Source organism: Hemiscyllium ocellatum, chromosome 4, assembly GCF_020745735.1.
Source record: "Hemiscyllium ocellatum isolate sHemOce1 chromosome 4, sHemOce1.pat.X.cur, whole genome shotgun sequence".
NCBI lineage: Eukaryota > Metazoa > Chordata > Chondrichthyes > Orectolobiformes > Hemiscylliidae > Hemiscyllium > Hemiscyllium ocellatum.
This window is the reverse complement of record NC_083404.1, coordinates 133,301,232-133,318,268: the sequence shown is the minus strand read 5'-3', so window position 1 is coordinate 133,318,268 and position 17,037 is coordinate 133,301,232. Positions and strand designations below refer to the sequence as shown.

The following is a 17,037-nucleotide window of genomic DNA, read 5'->3' as shown; positions in this document are numbered from 1 at the left end:
AATAATGCAGCTGCAGTATTTTATTACGTTTAAACCTCCTATGTATGAGTGCATATTTCTTACTTTCCTTGCCCCCAGCTTCAATATGCTGTTTTAAACATCCCTCAGACATATACGCCAGGGGCTAAAATATTAGAGGTCCAGCAACATTCATCTTCATCTGATAGACAAAGGAGTCAAGGGCATTGAGGACCAGATAAGGAAATGGATATGAGACTATAACTGGAACAACCATGATCTTATCAAAAGGCAGAGCAAACTTGAGAGCTCACTTCTTCCCCTGTGTCCTACATTCCAATGTTCAGATCAATAACTATTTCCTGTTTGATTATCTTGCAAATGCTTCTATCTTTAGGACAGAGGATCTAGAGACCCTCATGAAAACGAGAGCCCTAATAATTTCTTGCTACTCTTTGACTTTTTAACCTGGCTTTTATTCTCTGTATCAGCAAAGTAATATCCACTCAGTACAATGGACAGTTTCATAATAGTTGTTTTACTTCCTGAAAGAGAAACAGCAATATGAGAAAGACTGTTGATGGAGAACTAGGTGAAATGCCAGAATGCTCTGTAAGTTTCACAATAAGGACATTTCTCGACTTTGCTTTGTGGCTGAACAAAAGTAATGTGCAGCTTTGACATTCACTTTGTCCAGTGAATACATCCTTGAGAAAGAAATTAAGTCTCTGTTGATATGTTTAATCCTTCTGTGGATAACACTGATAACTTCTGGGGCATAAACTGCCCATTTACTCACATCTATTATGTGCCACCTCAGTTTAAGAGTAATACATGCACTCCAAATCCAGCTGATCAAAGTGACAGCTATTCCTCCTTCACTGGTGATGATCGTCACTCATCTACTCCAACTAAAGTAGGTGGATCGTCTATGGATATAAGAGCTAGCCACTCAGTGCCTTGAACTGTGCATTTAGACCATGACTCAAAAAGTACTTCAACTCTCTTGACATTTGGAACCCTGGTTCCAAATGCTTTATTACTCAGACTGGGTGATCGCTTCACAGAACACCTACGTTTTGCTCACTAAAAAGACCCGGAGCTTCCAATTGCCTGCCACTTTAATACACCACCCTGTTCCGTGGCCAGCATGTCTTAGGCTTGATACAGTGCTCCAGTGAGGCTCAGTGCAAACTGGATGAACAACATCTCATTTTCTGCTTGGGGATCATGCAGTCTTCAGGACTCAATATTGAGATCAGTAACTTTAGGGCTTGTGCTGTCCCATGTCCTTAGCCCAACTCCCACACACCAGCCCTTGTTATCATACACAACTCATTGTTAGCTACTAACAGTTTCCATTAACAGCTGTTCATCTTCGTGGTCAGATCATTGTCCACTCCTTTGTCCAACTGCTGTTCCTGTCTTTGGGCTCTACCCCCACCTATTGTTTACTCCATACCCCCTCCCCACACATCCTCTGCATATAAACCAACATTTTCCTGGCTACCATCAGTTCTGAGGAAGGGTCACTAGATCCAAAATGTTAACTGATTTTCTCTCCACAGATGCTGCCTTATTTAGTTGCTGAGCTTTTCCAGCAATTTTGTTTTTGCTTTATTACTCTGACCTGACAATTCATCTGAGTTTTGAAATTTCTAATCATCCCCATGGTCCAATCCTCCTTTCACTCTTCATCCTCTCCCAGCCTGCACCCTAATCTCACCAGTGTCATCAGGACAGGGGGGTTTCAGATTTCTTTGAATGAAGTATTGCCTTTAAGTGACCATTACGTCGTTCCCCTGCTGCTGGTTATCTGTTTGCAGACTGTATTGTGTTACTGCATCAACCTTGAAGTTATGTAAAAGAGAAAAAGGCTTCTTCAGTAGAAGCCAGCACTTTGCATAACCTGGCCTCATGAATCCAATGGTTATGTATGAAATGACAGGAGTGAATTGCAATCAATCACCCCAGGGTGTACTCGGCAAATAGATAATCTCAAAACCACTCAGAGATACACAGCATTTCAAATTTCATTCCTGCTCAATGCTATTGACTTCAGAGATTCCCTGCAAGTTCATGAGGGGTTCAAAATCCCTATTTAAATTCTTATAAGTTATTTTTCTTGATGTATGTAGCAAGTGCCTCAGTTCAGACCAATCAAAAAGTTGGAAACTGTATGGGTCAGAGACGAGAGGGAACCGATTCTCTGATGTGGGACTAAGACAGCTCACATCAGATGACTCATTGACAGAAGTCACTGCTCATGGGAGTGGTGAAAATGCAGATAGAGCTTGGAACAACACAGCACAGAACAGGCCCTTTGGCCCTCAGTGTTGTGCCAATCTGTGAACTAAATATTCTCAGCTCATTCCCCCAACACTATCCCATCATCCATGTGCTTATCCAAGGGTTTTTTAAAATCTCCCTAATATGGCTGAGTTAACTACATTGGCAGGTAGGGCATTCCTCGCCCTTACCACTCTCTGAGTAAAGAACCTGACTGACATCTGTCCTAAATGTATCAACCCTCAATTTGTAGTTATGCCCCCTCATACAAACTGACGTCATCATCCTAGGAAACAAACTCTCATTGTCTACCTTATCTGATCGTCTTGTATGTCTATCAAATGCTCTCTTAGTCTTCTTCTTTCCAATGAGAACAGATGCAAGTCTCTCAGCCTTTCCTCATAAGACCTTCCATCCAGATGAGGCAACATCCTGGTAAATCTCCTCTGCACCTTTTCCAATACTTCCACGTCCTTCCCAAAATATGGTGACCAGAACTGTACACAATATACCAAGTGTGGCCACACTAGTGCTTTGTATAGTTGCAGCTCTGGAACTAAATCCCTCTACGAATGAAACCTAACGCACCGTATGCCTTCTTAACAGCACTATCAACTTGGGTGGCAACTTTCAGGGATCTATGTACATGGACACCAAGATCCCTCTGCACTTCCACACTACCAAGAATCTTTCCATTGACTCAGTATTCTGCCCTCCTGTTGTTCTTCCCATCACCTCACATTTAGCTACATTGAACTCCATTTGCCACCTCTCAGCCCAATTCTGCAGTTTATCCAAGACCCCCTGCAACCTGTCACATTCTTCCAAACTGTACATTACTCCACCGACTTTAGTGTCATCTACAAATTTACTAATCCATTCAACTATGCCTGCATCTAAGTCATTTATAAAAATGACAAACAGTAATGATCCCAAAACAGATCCTTGTGGCACACCACTAGTAACTGGACTCCAGGTTGAATATTTTCCATCAACCACCACTCGCTGCCTTCTTTCAGAAAGCCAGTTTCTAATCCAAACTGCTAAATCACCCTCAATTCCATGCCTCTGCATTTTCTCCATCAGCCTATCATGTGGAATCTTATCAAAGGCTTTACTGAAGTCCATGTACACCACATCAACTGCCCTACCCTCATCTACATGCTTGGTCACCTTCTCAAAAAACTCAATGAGGTTTGTGGGACATGACCTGCCCTTGATGAAACCATGCTGACTATCTGAAATCAAATTGCTGCTTGCAAGATGATTATAAATCCTATCTCTTATAATCCTTTCCAAAACCTTTCCTACAATAGAAGTAAGGCTCACTGGTCGATAATTACCTGGGTCATCTCTACTGCCCTCTTGAAGAGGCACATCATTTGCAATCCTCTCGTCCTCTGGCACTAAATCTGTAGACAATGACAACTCAAATATCAAAGCCAAAGACTCTGCTATCTCCTCCCTAACTTGGCAGAGAATCCTCGGATAAATCCCATCTGGCCCAGGGGACTTGTCCACTTTAACTCCCAGAATTGATAATACCTCTTCGTAACTAACCTCAATCCTTTCTAGTCTAATATCTTGTATCTCATTCTTGACCTCCACAATATTCTCCTTTTCCTGAGTGAAAACCAATGAGAAATGTTCATTTAGCATCTCTCTAATCTCCACAGAGTCCACACTCAACTTTTCACTTCTGTCTTTGACTGGTCCTATTCCTCACATACCTATAGAAAGCTTTAGGGTTCTCCTTTATTCTATTTGCTAAAGACGGCTCATGTCCTCTCTTTGCTCTTAACTCTGTTTAAATCCTTCCTAGCTGATCTGTAACTCTCCATCGCCTCATCTGAACCATCTTGTCTCATCAACACATAAGCCTCCTTCTTCCGCTTAACAAGAGATGCAATTTCTGTAGTAACCCACGGTTTCCTTACCTTATCACTTCCTCCCTGCCTGATAGGGACATACCTATCAAGGACACGTGAAAACTATTCCAATAATCAAATGATTTTGAAAATAAATTGGATGGACATTTAAGAGAAATGATATTGCAGGGAATTAGAGAGGGGACAAGGGAATGAAATAGGTTGGATTCTTACAGAATCCTTACCAGGCATGACAGTGTGAATATAGACACAATGTTTGCCCTGTCTGGTGATTCTTGAAAGTGGACACGTAATCTCAGGATAAGCAACAGGTTATTTAAGACTGAAATGAGGAGGAACCTCTGTATTTAGACGTCAGAGAATCTTTCAACTTCTCTACCCTGAAGCTCAGAGAAGATTTAACATGAATATTGATAGCATTCTGGAGATTCCTGGCATTAAGGAATATTGAGGTAATGCTAGAAAATGGCATTGAGATGATCCAGCCATCATCTAGAATGGTAGACAGTCTCCATGGGCTGAATGGCCACTTTCTGAGCCTTAATGACTATGTTGATCTGCGGACGTGTTTACTGAGCTCAGATCTGCTGGGTAGAATTTAGAAAAGGGAACTTGGATATGTTTCTGAGTGTGATGGCATTTAGAAGTTAAGTGGGGACATTGACAGAGTGATGGCCCTTCATGGTCAGGATAGAATGTGCCAACACCTTGACTGAAACTGACCCATTCGAGGCTCTTTCTGAAATCCTCCTGTTGACCCTTGTTGATGGCTGCCATTTAGAACATAGAACATAACAGCACAGTACAGGCCCTTTGGCCCTTGATGTTGTGCCGACCTGAGGAACCAATCTGAAGCCCATCTGCCCTACATAATTCCAATCACACCCACATTTTTATCCAATGATCATTTAAATGCCCTTAAAGTTGGCAGGTCTACGATTGTTGAAGGCAATTCATTCCACATCCTTACTACCCTGAGTAAAGAAACTATCTATTACCGCTCAATTTAAAGCTATGTTCCCTCATGCTAGCCATCACCACCCGAAGAAAAGGGCTCTCACTGTCCAACTTATCTAACCCTCTGATTATCTCATAGGTCTTAACTAAGTCACCTCTCAACCTTCTTCTCTCTAACAAAAACAACCTCAAGTCCCTCAGCCTTTCCTCATAAGACCTTCCCTCCATACCAGGCAACATCCTAGTAAATCTCCTCTGAATCCTCTCCAAAGCTTCCATATCCTTCTTATAATGCGGTGATCAGAACTGTACGCAATACTCCAAATGCAGCTGCACCAGAGTTTTGTACAGCCACAGCATGGCCTCGGGTTTCCAAAACTGAATCCCTCTACCAATAAAGGCTAACACACCGTATGCCTTCTTAACAACTCAATCAACCTGGGTGGCAACTTTCAGGGATCATGGATGCTTGTTTGCCATGAAGGAATGGGAAGATTTTTAACAATTCTGGCAAGGTAAGACCAGAACAGTGATCCAGCCGCCAAGTGGAACTTGAGATCCCAGTGATGGTCCTCCTAAGATTGACAGACAAAAGAAATTGCATTCACACTTCAGCTTGGTGTCTTTTGCTGAGCTCGCCCCTCAAGTTAAACATGGAGTTGGTTCTCACTAGGTAGTGTTCATTTAGCTTTCACAGCAACAGAGAGGCCAGAGAGTGACCTATTGCTTTGCCTCCTGTACTGTGAAACAAGACAAAGATAGAAATGTGGATATGATGGAAGAGGTTTCACATGTCCCTCTTGGAACAGGGAAGGCTAAAAGAAGATTTGATGGTTCATTCAAAAATCACAAAGGGTTTAGACAGAGAAATAAAGTAAAATATTTGCTAGATCTTGAATTTAAGGTGACTAGATAGGTTGGTGGGGTGGTGGGGGTTGGGGGTGGGGGAGAGAGGGGATAAAGGTTCCAAGGGGCTTTGGAGGGAGAGTGGTAGGAAGAGGTGCTTCCCTTTAGTTAAGGGGTCAATAACCGGGAGGCACAGTTTTAAGCTAAGGAGAAGGAGGTTTAGAGGGGATTTGAGGAATTTTTTTTCATTCAGAGGATGGTAGGCATCTGGCTGAGTGAAAGAGGCAGGACCGCTCAAGACATTTAAGTAGTATTTAAATGAACACTTCAAATGCCAGATCACACACGGCTCCAAAAAATGTCTGAAAACGGGATTGGATTAGATGGGCAGGTATACAATGGGCCAAAGAGTCTCAATCTGTACTGTAAAAACTTTATGACTCTAAAATAGAGACATGAAGAGCAGTGTTAGTATTTGGAATGCAACTCCCTGACCAACTGATTCAATAGTACATATCAAATGGGACCTGGAAAAGTACTTGAAGGGAAAAGAATTGCAGTGTTGTAGAGCAAGAATAGAAGGATGGACTGATGGGCTTAGTCTTTGAAAGAGCCAGCATAGACACTCAGTGTTAACAATTCTGATTCCCTTCTTTAAACTGGGAAATGTTGCATTCTGTATTCCCCACTCACTTTGCACTGTCACACAATTCCCTGTGGATATGAATATGGACAGTACACTGCCCTGACTGGGATGAGCTTCCATTCTGCTACTGCATTGCTGATTACCGTGAATCCATGTCTCCCCAGTATCCTGGCAACAGGGTTCTTATTGTGGAGGTCTGCGCTCATTCTGTGCCGTTCCTTTGAGGGCTCAACACTTAAGCAGACAAGACAAGAGCTCTGAGCACCTTCTCCTCCTGCTCATTTCTCCTTGCTGTCATTTACTATTGATCCATACCAGCCCTAAACACAGAGGTTCAAAGTTAAAAGAAAATCCCATTTACGAGTGCTGTGGTTTATTCAGCTTGATGGGCATTAAAACGGAGATGTATTGATTGGAAAAATAACAGTGAACCAGCAATTCTTTTTCAACTTAACTTAGTTGGAAACAAAGACCACTGAACATAGCTCCTTAGATATCAATGTCAAGATTTTGTACTTTAAAATTATCATCTTATCAGTCAGGACTGTGACAAACTATCAAAATTAGACTCTCTTTTCATTAAGTTTGGTTTGTAAATTGGTTGACCATTGAGAAACAGGAAAGAACCAAAAGAAAAGCCAAAGAATATTTTACTTATGTAAGTGCCCTGTTACATGCTGCTCGTTGGATGCTGCCTGAACTGCTGTGCTCTTCCAGCACCACTGATCCAGAATCTGGTATCCAGCATCTGCAGTCATTGTTTTTATCTTGTTTACATGTATTTTCTATCTTCAGCTGAGTCAGCTCAATAAAAAGCAGCTGAAGTCCAGGCATTTTGCAAAGACTTAAACCATTTATATAAAGAAACTCTCCAGAATTATAGAATATTCAGTAGACCATTCTGCCCATCCACCCTGTGCTGGGTGTTTGAAAGGGTTATTCGTCCTTATCTTTCCACAAAGATCTTCAAATATTTGTTCCCTTGAAATTACATTTGATTCTTTTTTGCTGGTTGTGACTGAATGTGCTTCTAACATCCTTCATCACAACAACCCATCAAGTGAACAATATTTTTGTCATCCTGTTCTTGGTCAAATCAGTGTTGCCTGGTGACAGAATTGCCTATGGACTGACAAGTTCTTAGCTACTCACTCTACAAAAACCCTTAATGATTAATCCGTTGCTTGAGATTAGTTTAAAGTTGACTGAGATTCTGGTCTTTGTGATGATTTGATGAAGGGCTGAAGGTTCCCAATGTAGCTGATGTGTTGTGGCGGTCCACCATGGCCTGGGATGGATGTTGTCACATGGCAAGGGAAAGTGCCTTTATCGTCTCTCTGCTACCTCATACCCAGGGACCAGCACTCACTCACTCTACCACTGCATATGCATCTCAACAGGGTTCAGAGATTACACCTTTTAGTGTTCAGTGCATCATTCCTATGAAAGGGTTCTCACCCACCCTTCCTGACCTCTGTGTTTTCTCCTCATTCACTAAAGACATCTCAATGCTTCTCCTGCTCCTTTGCCACTACTAATTGCTCTGCCATCCATTTCCATTACACTCAATCACTGCCTTTGTCTCAGTGTAAGAATGTAGAATGAATGTCACTCAGTGATGCTTACTTGAATGGGAGGAATGTGCAGGGTTATGGGGAAAAAGCTGGAACCTCACTAAGTAACATGCTCAGAGACCTGGTACAGACACGATGGGCTGAATGGTCTCTTTCAGCACTGTAACAATTCTGGGTGATTCTCTGATTATGTAATTATTGGCTACCAATAACACCTACTTTTAGGCCATAAGACCCTAAGAAATAGGAGCAGAATTAGGCCAATTGGGTCTGCTCCACTATTCAATGAGATCATGGCTAATCTGAAAACTCTTGACTTTACTTTCCTGTCTTTTCACATAATCCTGGATTCCCTTACCAATTAAAAATCTGTCCATCTTGGCTTTGAATATACTTAATGACCTCACTTCTACAGCTCTCTTCGGTAGAGAATTCTTCAGATTCACGCAAGAAATTCTTCCTTACCTAAGTCTTAACCTGTTATTCTGAGATTATCCCTCTGGTCCCAGATTCTGCCAGAAGGGGAGAACAACCTTTCTACCCTGTCAAGTCCTGTAACAAGCAATTTCAGGAAGGTCACCTCTCTTAGTTGGTGTGAGCCTACAGAGGATAAAATCACTGGTTCCTTCTGGGGAGATGGGATGGGCAGCATTGTTAGCTCATGCCTCACTCTCATACTGTGGGTGAAAGCTTGTCTCTACACAATGGTGTGAAGCTTAAGGCACTTTAACTGTGCGATAGGACTTCGATCAGGAGATGGTTAATTGTAAAGTTAAAAGAAACCAGGTTGCTTTTCTCTGGAGGGAAGAAGGCTGAAGCATGACTTAACAGAGCTCTGAAGAGCAATAAAACACTGGACAGCCACATACATTAATGAATATATAAAATGGAAATCGACATAGCATTACTAGATTCATGATGTCCTCACGCCAAGTTGCAGGAAGTGGTGAACAAGCCATTCCCAGTAAATGCCAAAACATTCTAGTAAATCACAGAATCCCTACAGTATGGAAACAAGGTCACACTGACCCTCTGAAGAGTAAGCCACCCAGACCCACTCCACTATTAGTCTACACTTTACCCCTAATACACTGATCAACACATCCCTGAAAACTATGGGCAATTTAGCATGGCCAATTCACCTGACCTGCACACCTTTGGACTTTGGGAGGAAACCGGAGCACCCGGAGGAAACCCATGCAGACTCGGGGAGAATATGCAAACTCCACACAGTCGCCAGAGGCTGAAATTGAACCCAGGTGCCTGGCAGTGTGAGGCAACAGTGCAAACCACTAAGCCACCATGAGATGGGAGTCTCTTCTTTCTGAACTAGGAGGAGACTCAACAGTTGCAAAATGTTTTGAGGGCCTGCCATCCATTGTAGTGAGCTCAGTTTCGAATTAAGTAGTTGAACATTAGAGACAGTCATGGAGTTGTACAGCATGGAAACAGACTTTTCAGCCTAATTTGTCCATGCTGACCTAATACCCTAAAATAATCTACTCCCATTTGTCAGCCATTGGCTCATATCCCTCTAAACCCTGCCTATTCATATGCCCACCCAGATGTCTTTTAAATGTTGTAATTGTGCCAACTTCCACTACATCCCCTGGTAGCTCATTCCATACACGCATCACACTCTACATGAAAGAATTGTCCTTTCAGTCCCTTTCAAATCTTTCCCCTCTCACCTTAAAACTATGCCCTCCAGTTTTGGACTCCCTGACCTGAGGAAAAGACCTTGGCTTTTCACACTATCCATGCCCCTCATGATTTTATAAACTTCTGTATAGTCACCCTCAGCCTCCGATGCTCCAGGGAACAGCCCCAGCCTATTTAGCCTCTCCCTATATCTTCAACCCTCTAACCCTGGCAATATCCTTGTCAGTTTTTTCTGAACCATTTCAAGTTTCACAACATCCTTTAGTAGGCGGTTAACAGAGGACACCTTCAGGTTCCCCTGATGTATTAATGAGATAATTCCGAATGAACATGCTCAGTAGCTAAGCTTGGAGTACAAGGTCGGTGGAGTTGTGGATAGTGACGAAGGATGTTGTAGGTTACAGATAGACATAGATAAGCTGCAGAGCTGGGCTGAGAGGTGGCAAATGGAGTTTAATGCAGACAAGTGTGAGGTGATTCATTTTGGTCGGAGTAACCGGAATACAAAGTACTGGGCTAATGGTAAGATTCTTGGTAGTGTAGATGAGCAGAAAGATCTCAGTGTCCATGTACACAGACCCTTGAAAGTTTGCCATCCAAGTTGACAGGGTTGTTTAGAAGGCATACAGTGTTGTAGCTTTTATTAATAGACGGATCGAGTTCTGGAACCATGAGTTTATACTGCAGCTGTACAAAACTCTGGTGCAGCCGCACATGGAGAATTGTATACGGTTCTGGTCACCTCATAATAAATGAGGATGTGGAAGCTTTGGAAAGGGTGCAGAGGAGATTTACTAGGATGTTGCCTAGGAGAGAAGGTCTAACAAGAAAAGGCTGAGGGACTTGAGGCAGTTTTCGTTAGAGAGAAGGCAGCTGCGAGGTGACTTAATAGAGACATATAAGATAATCAGAGGGTTAGATAGGGTGGATAGGGAGAGTATTTTTCTAAGTATGGGGACGGTGAGTACGAGGGGGCATAGCTTTAAATTGAGGGGTGATAGATATAGGTGATAGATATAGGACAGATGTCAGAGGTAGTTTCTTTGCTCAGAGTTGTAAGGGTATGGAATCCTTTGCCTGCAACGGTAGTAGATTCGCCAACTTTAAGTTCATTTAAGTCATCATTGGACAAGCATATGGATGTACATGGAATAGTGCAGGTTAGATGGGCTTCAGATTGGTATGACAGGTTGGCGCAACATTGAGGGCTGAAGGGCCTGTACTGCACTATTATGTTCTATGTACAGATAACTCTGTACTCTCCATCTAACAGTTCTCAGTCTTGTGATGGGTAAGGAGTATAGTATGTTGGGCTAACGGAGGTGGACCTGACAGGATTTAAAGGGCAATACTAGCCTACTAGGTAAATGTCTTCTTATGTTGCTGCTGGAGAAATGGGGCGGGAGCAGAAGTGACCCTTTGCTTCCTGGGGAGTTTTGGTGACTGGAACAGGCCATTCAAATGAGGCTTTAATCTGTGTCCTTCCTCCAGCTGCTGCCTTGTATCCCTCCCACCCCATCCTGTTTTTGCAAATCTCAAAGCTTTATAGGAGCCTTGGGTTTCCAATAGGAAGGAAATATTGTACATCTGGGCTAACCTTTTAATTTAAGCATCCTGCAATGATGGTCAGGTGTTCACACAAAATATAATTCTCATAATGTACTCTGCTTATAGCATTCATTAAAAATTAATTTGATAAAAATTAAGCTATTGATTTACTGCAGTAACAGAAGATTAGTTTAATGTTGGACTATATTTGGTTTTGTTCCAATGCAGCTATTAGTCTGATTACTTGGGTGCTAATTAGTCGGTTGTGCTGGGATTTAGAAAGTTTATACTTTGCTCTCTTTAATGGGACTTAGTCCCAGTAATCAGAATATAATGTAGCCTGGTGTCACCTTCATCAAATATGAATGGTAATGGGATTCACGCACAGGCCCATTAGTTGCCAGAAGAAATCTCTTTTCTCCCTGGTATTGTTTGTCATCTCAAGGTTATCTTTATGATTTGGTTGAAATGCAATAAAGTGTTATACAAGCATTTCTCTGAGTATGGAGACTTGTGAAAGAAACCACCACGTTCTTTACCAGATAGCCCAGAGATTAAAATGGATAAAGTACGTTCACAGACTCACATTGATCAGGAGGAAGCCATTCGGCCCACCCTTTGTGCACTGGTTCTGTGAAACAGTAATCCAATCAAGGGGAAGGGATGGCCTAGTGGCATTGTCACTGGACCGTTAATCTAGAGAACCAGGTAATCTCCTGGGGACCCAGGTCTGAATCCTGCCATGCAGATGGTGGAATTTCAATTCGATGGAAAAAATTGGGGTTAACAGACCACAAACCCATTGTCAATTGTTTGGGGGAAAAAAACCCCACCTGCCCTTTAGGGAAGGAAACTGCCATCTTTCTCTTGTCTGGTCTACACGTGACTCCAGACCCACAGCAATGAGGTTGACTCTTACCTGGCCTCTGGACAATGAGGGATGGGGAACAAAAGCTGACCCAACCAACAATATCCTTATTTTTTTGCATTCCTTCACAGGATGAGGACATTGCTGGCTAGGCCAGCATTTATTACCCAAGGGCTGTTGAGAGTCAACCCATATTGCTGTGGGTCTGGAGTCATTTGTCGGCCACAGTTTCCTTCCCTGAAGGATATTAGTGAACCAGATGAATGTTTCCAACAATCAATTCATGGTCATCATTAGTCACTTAATTCCAGATAAACTGAAGTCAAATTCCATCATCTGCCATGGCAGGATTTGAACCCAGCTCCCGAGAACATTACCTGAGTCTCTGAATTAAAAGTCCAGCAATAATACCCACTCGACAATCACCTTCCTCATTCTGTGTATGAATTAAAAAAATGAATCACTTACCGTGTCCTCGCTTTTTACCTGCAGCTCTGTCATCTTTTCCTTTTAACATACGTAGCCACTTCCTTTTTCAAAGGTTAATTTTCAGATTTCTAGTATCTGCTGTTTTTTGATTTTCTTTAACGTCAGTTGCTTCAGCATATCGGAGCAGGAGCTCAAATGGATGTTTCTCTTATCTCATTTCCATGTATCTATTTTGTATCCATAACACTTCATCAATTTAAAATAGATGAAATCAGCTCAGCTCCTTGGACAGCTGGTTTTTAAACACCAATAGTATGGGTTCATTTTCTGTATCAGTGGAGGGACTGCGATGGATTCTTTCTTGACCTGTCCCTTAGGTTAGATTAGATTTCCTACAGTATGGAAACAGGCCCTTCAGCCCACTAATCCTCTGAAGAGTAACCCACCCAGACCCATTCTCCTACCCTATATTTACCCTGACTAATGCACTTAACACTATGGGCTATTTAGCATGGCCAATTCACCTGACCAGGACATATTTTGGATTGTGGAAGGAAACACACACAGACACAGGAATGGGCAAACTCCACACAGACAGGCAGTCACCCAAGGCAGGAATCAAACCCAGGTCCTTGGCACTGAGAGACAGCAGTGCCAACCACTGAGCCACTGTGCTGCCCAGAAATTCAGGCTCCTCTGAGATTTGAACCCAGGATCTCTTGCAAGTCGGCGGAGTAGAAAACGCTAAACTAGAATCATACCACTAGACTGAGATGCCACAGGCCAGGGTGCCTAACAGTCAGGTTTTTAGGTTACTTATAGTGTGGAAACGGGCCCTTCGGCCCAACAAGTCCACATTAACCCGCCGAAGCGCAACCCACCCATACCCTTACATTTACCCCTTACCTAACACTACGGGCAATTTAGCATGGCCAATTCACCTGACCCGCACATCTTTGGACTGTGGGAGGAAACCGGAGCACCCGGAGGAAACCCACGCAGACACGGGGAGAATGTGCAAACTCCACACAGTCAGTCGCCTGAGTTGGGAATTGAACCCGGGTCTCAGGCGCTGTGAGGCAGCAGTGCTAACCACTGTGCCACTGTGCGCCCACATGGTGGCCTTCAGGTTAAACCACCCATCGGTAAATCCACTCCACTAAGAGGGCTATGATACCTTTACAATACACAGACACACACACAGACACACACACACACACACACACACACACACACACAGAGACACACACACAGAGACACACACACAGAGACACACACACAGACACACACACAGACACATTGCTGAAGCTTTCCAACCTGCACACATCAGGATCAATGCAAGAATGCTAAATTTCGAATATGGATGATAATTATACAACAGGAGAAGGGCTGCTGATTGATTGACAAGTTGGCTGTGATTGGCTGAGGCATTAATGAGGAGAGAGCAATGGGAAACTATCAGCTGCCCAAATTCTTTGCCCATGACTGAGTAGCACAAGACTCCAATATATTGCTTTTGTTCGCAGAGATCTCTGTTAAAAATTAGACAGACGTATCTTCATGTAACACCTTGTACAAGCTCAGGACATCCCATAATAATTTGCAGCTAACAAAATACTTCTGAAGCAGTCATGTGAAAAAAGAACAGCAGCCAATTTGTGCCCAATAAAATCCCTCAAACAGCAATAACATAATAATTAGTTAGTCTGTTTCAGGGAGAAATATTGGCAATGGAATGCTCTAATATTGTACAAAAATGAGCTCTGTATGCTCCATGTATAAGTAACTAAATACTGCTTGCAGTCCCCAACAATGCTCAGTTTGAAAGCGTGATTATCAAAATATGCAAAAATCCGATAGCTCCCATTTTAAAGAACCGCTTTGTAGATTATTCACTGCAAGTTGTTGTCAGTTAATTCTACAAGAAGAATTTCCAGAACTATTATTGTTACGCAAGTGTTTGTAGGATTGAACTAATTATCTTTAGGGTGGTTGTACATCATGCTTGGGCTGAACAATACCGCAGTGTGTTCATGTCTGCTGACACTGCAGACTGGCGAATATTTTCCAACAGTGCATTGACACTTAACCTGACAGGAAGAGAAAGTGGAAACAGCGCTTTATTCTGGTAAAACGAGGAGCCAAAATTCTGTTGTAACATCACAAAAATCAGGAGGATGTGAGAGAAGCAACTCAGTCAGTATCTGAGAGAGGAAAATAGATCTCCAGTTGAAGCATGCACCGATGTTTCTTGTTTCAAGTGTTGACTGATTCATTTTATACTTCGCATTGTCTGTGGATTGCTTTCAGTTCACATCTCCAGCATCCTTCTTGATTTGTTCTTGTCATTTTTGGAGTCTTTTTCTGCTGCCCTGGGTTGTCAAGCCTCCATGATTTTTTCTTCTGAAATCCCTCAGCAATTCACAGGGTCAGATTTTAAAGAAAATAGAGTAATAGGGATCCACAGCACAGCTCATCAAGCCTGCTCCAGTCAGAAACTGCCACCGAACGATTCTGATCTCATTTTCCAGCATTTAGCCCATAAACCTCAGAGACCTTGGCATCACAGGTGTACATCTAAATATTCCTTCGAGGTTATGAGGGGCTCTGCTTCTTCCACCCTTACAGGCAGTGAATTCCAAATTCTCACTACACCCTGGGTGAGAAAGATGTTCCCAGCATCTCCTCTCAGCCCCCTGTCCCTTAACTATAACTTCAATCAATGCACCCTCCATCCAGGGGAAAGGTTTCTTCCTTTCTATCGGTTTTAATACCCCTGATAATTTTTTACATCTCAATCATGTCCATCTCAATCTCCTTTGCTACAAGGAAAATGACCCCAGTTTGGTCCAACCACTCTTCATAAATAAAATTCTCCAGCCCAGGCCACATCCTGGTAAATATTGTCTGCCCCCTCTTCAGTGCTATCATATACCTTCTATAATCTGGATTCCAGAACTGCAAACAATATTCTTTAAAAAGTTCTCAGATAACCTCCCTGCTGTAAAACTTTATACCTCAACTAATACGGACAAATGTACCATATGCCTTTTTTTAGATTAGATTACTTACAGTGTGGAAACAGGCCCAACAAGTCCACACCGACCCGCCGAAGCGCAACCCACCCATACCCCTACATTTACCCCTTACCTAACACTACGGGCAATTTAGCACAGCCAATTCACCTGACCCGCACATCTTTGTGACTGTGGGAGGAAACCGGAGCACCCGGAGGAAACCCACGCAGACACGGGGAGAACGTGCAAACTCCACACAGTCAGTCGCCTGAGTCGGGAATTGAACCCGGGTCTCAGGCGCTGTGAGGCAGCAGTGCTAACCACTGTGCCACCGTGCCGCCCACTAAAATGCCATCATTGAAAAACAGCGACGAGAGTGGGATTCGAACCCACGTGTGCAGAGCACAATGGATTAGCACTCCATCGCCTTAACCTCTCGGCCACCTTGCCACTTTATACAACACTCCTGACATCTTAAGGGGAATGGTGGACGTGAACACCAAGGCCCTCTGATCTTCCGAACTTTCCAGACTCCAACCTTTCATCCTGTATTCCTTTACCTTGTTTGCCCTGCCCAAGTGAATCATGTCATATTTATCTGGATTGAATTCCATTTGTCACTGATCAGCACATCTGACCAGTCTGTCATATCCTCCTGCAATGTAAGGCTATCCTCCTCAATGTTTACCAACCCACCAATTTCTGTATTGTCTGCGAATTTATTGAACCAAATTCAAGTCGATATCATTTATATAAACCACAAACAGTTAGACCCCCATATTGATATCTGTGGGGGGGCCCCACTGGATACAGACCCCCAGTTGGAACAATGCATCTCAAACATCACCCTCTGCTTCTAGCCAATCAGCCAACTATGGAACTAATTTAGTAAATTTCTTTGGATCCCATGGACTCTTACCTTTCCTATCAGTCTCCCATGTGGGACCTTATGAATAGCCTTGCTGAAGTCCAAGTTGACTACATCAAAAGTATCGGCCTCATCTACACACAAAATGGTGCTTTCTGTCTTTAATGTCCTTTGAATATATTGGTTTATTCATGACATGAAAAGAAACTGATGATGGGGAGAAAAATGTTGGATGAACAATGCTGAGCATTATGATGGTGGTGGACTGGTTGGTAATGGGAGCTCATGGTGTGAAATCTCTAGAAATCTTTCCAGGCAACATTGATAACTGTAGTATTCTATAAGATCTGGATATATGGGACATAACTCTCAGCAATTGTGATATAATTTGAATATTGTGTCTCATGCTAACACATATTTCCTGAATCTTCTGAAAGGTGGTCAGATTTAGCACAGCAGTCTGAACTAGTTGGACATTTGGTGTCA

At 42.8% G+C, this 17,037-nt stretch overlaps 1 non-coding gene across 1 annotated transcript; it reads right to left on the bottom strand.

The window, feature by feature from the left end:
• Positions 1 to 16,051: 16,051 nt before the first annotated feature.
• On the bottom strand, positions 16,052 to 16,133 carry trnas-gcu (transfer RNA serine (anticodon GCU)). Its single transcript has one exon. It is a non-coding gene; the product is annotated as a tRNA-Ser (tRNA).
• Between the last annotated feature and the right edge of the window lie 904 nt (positions 16,134 to 17,037).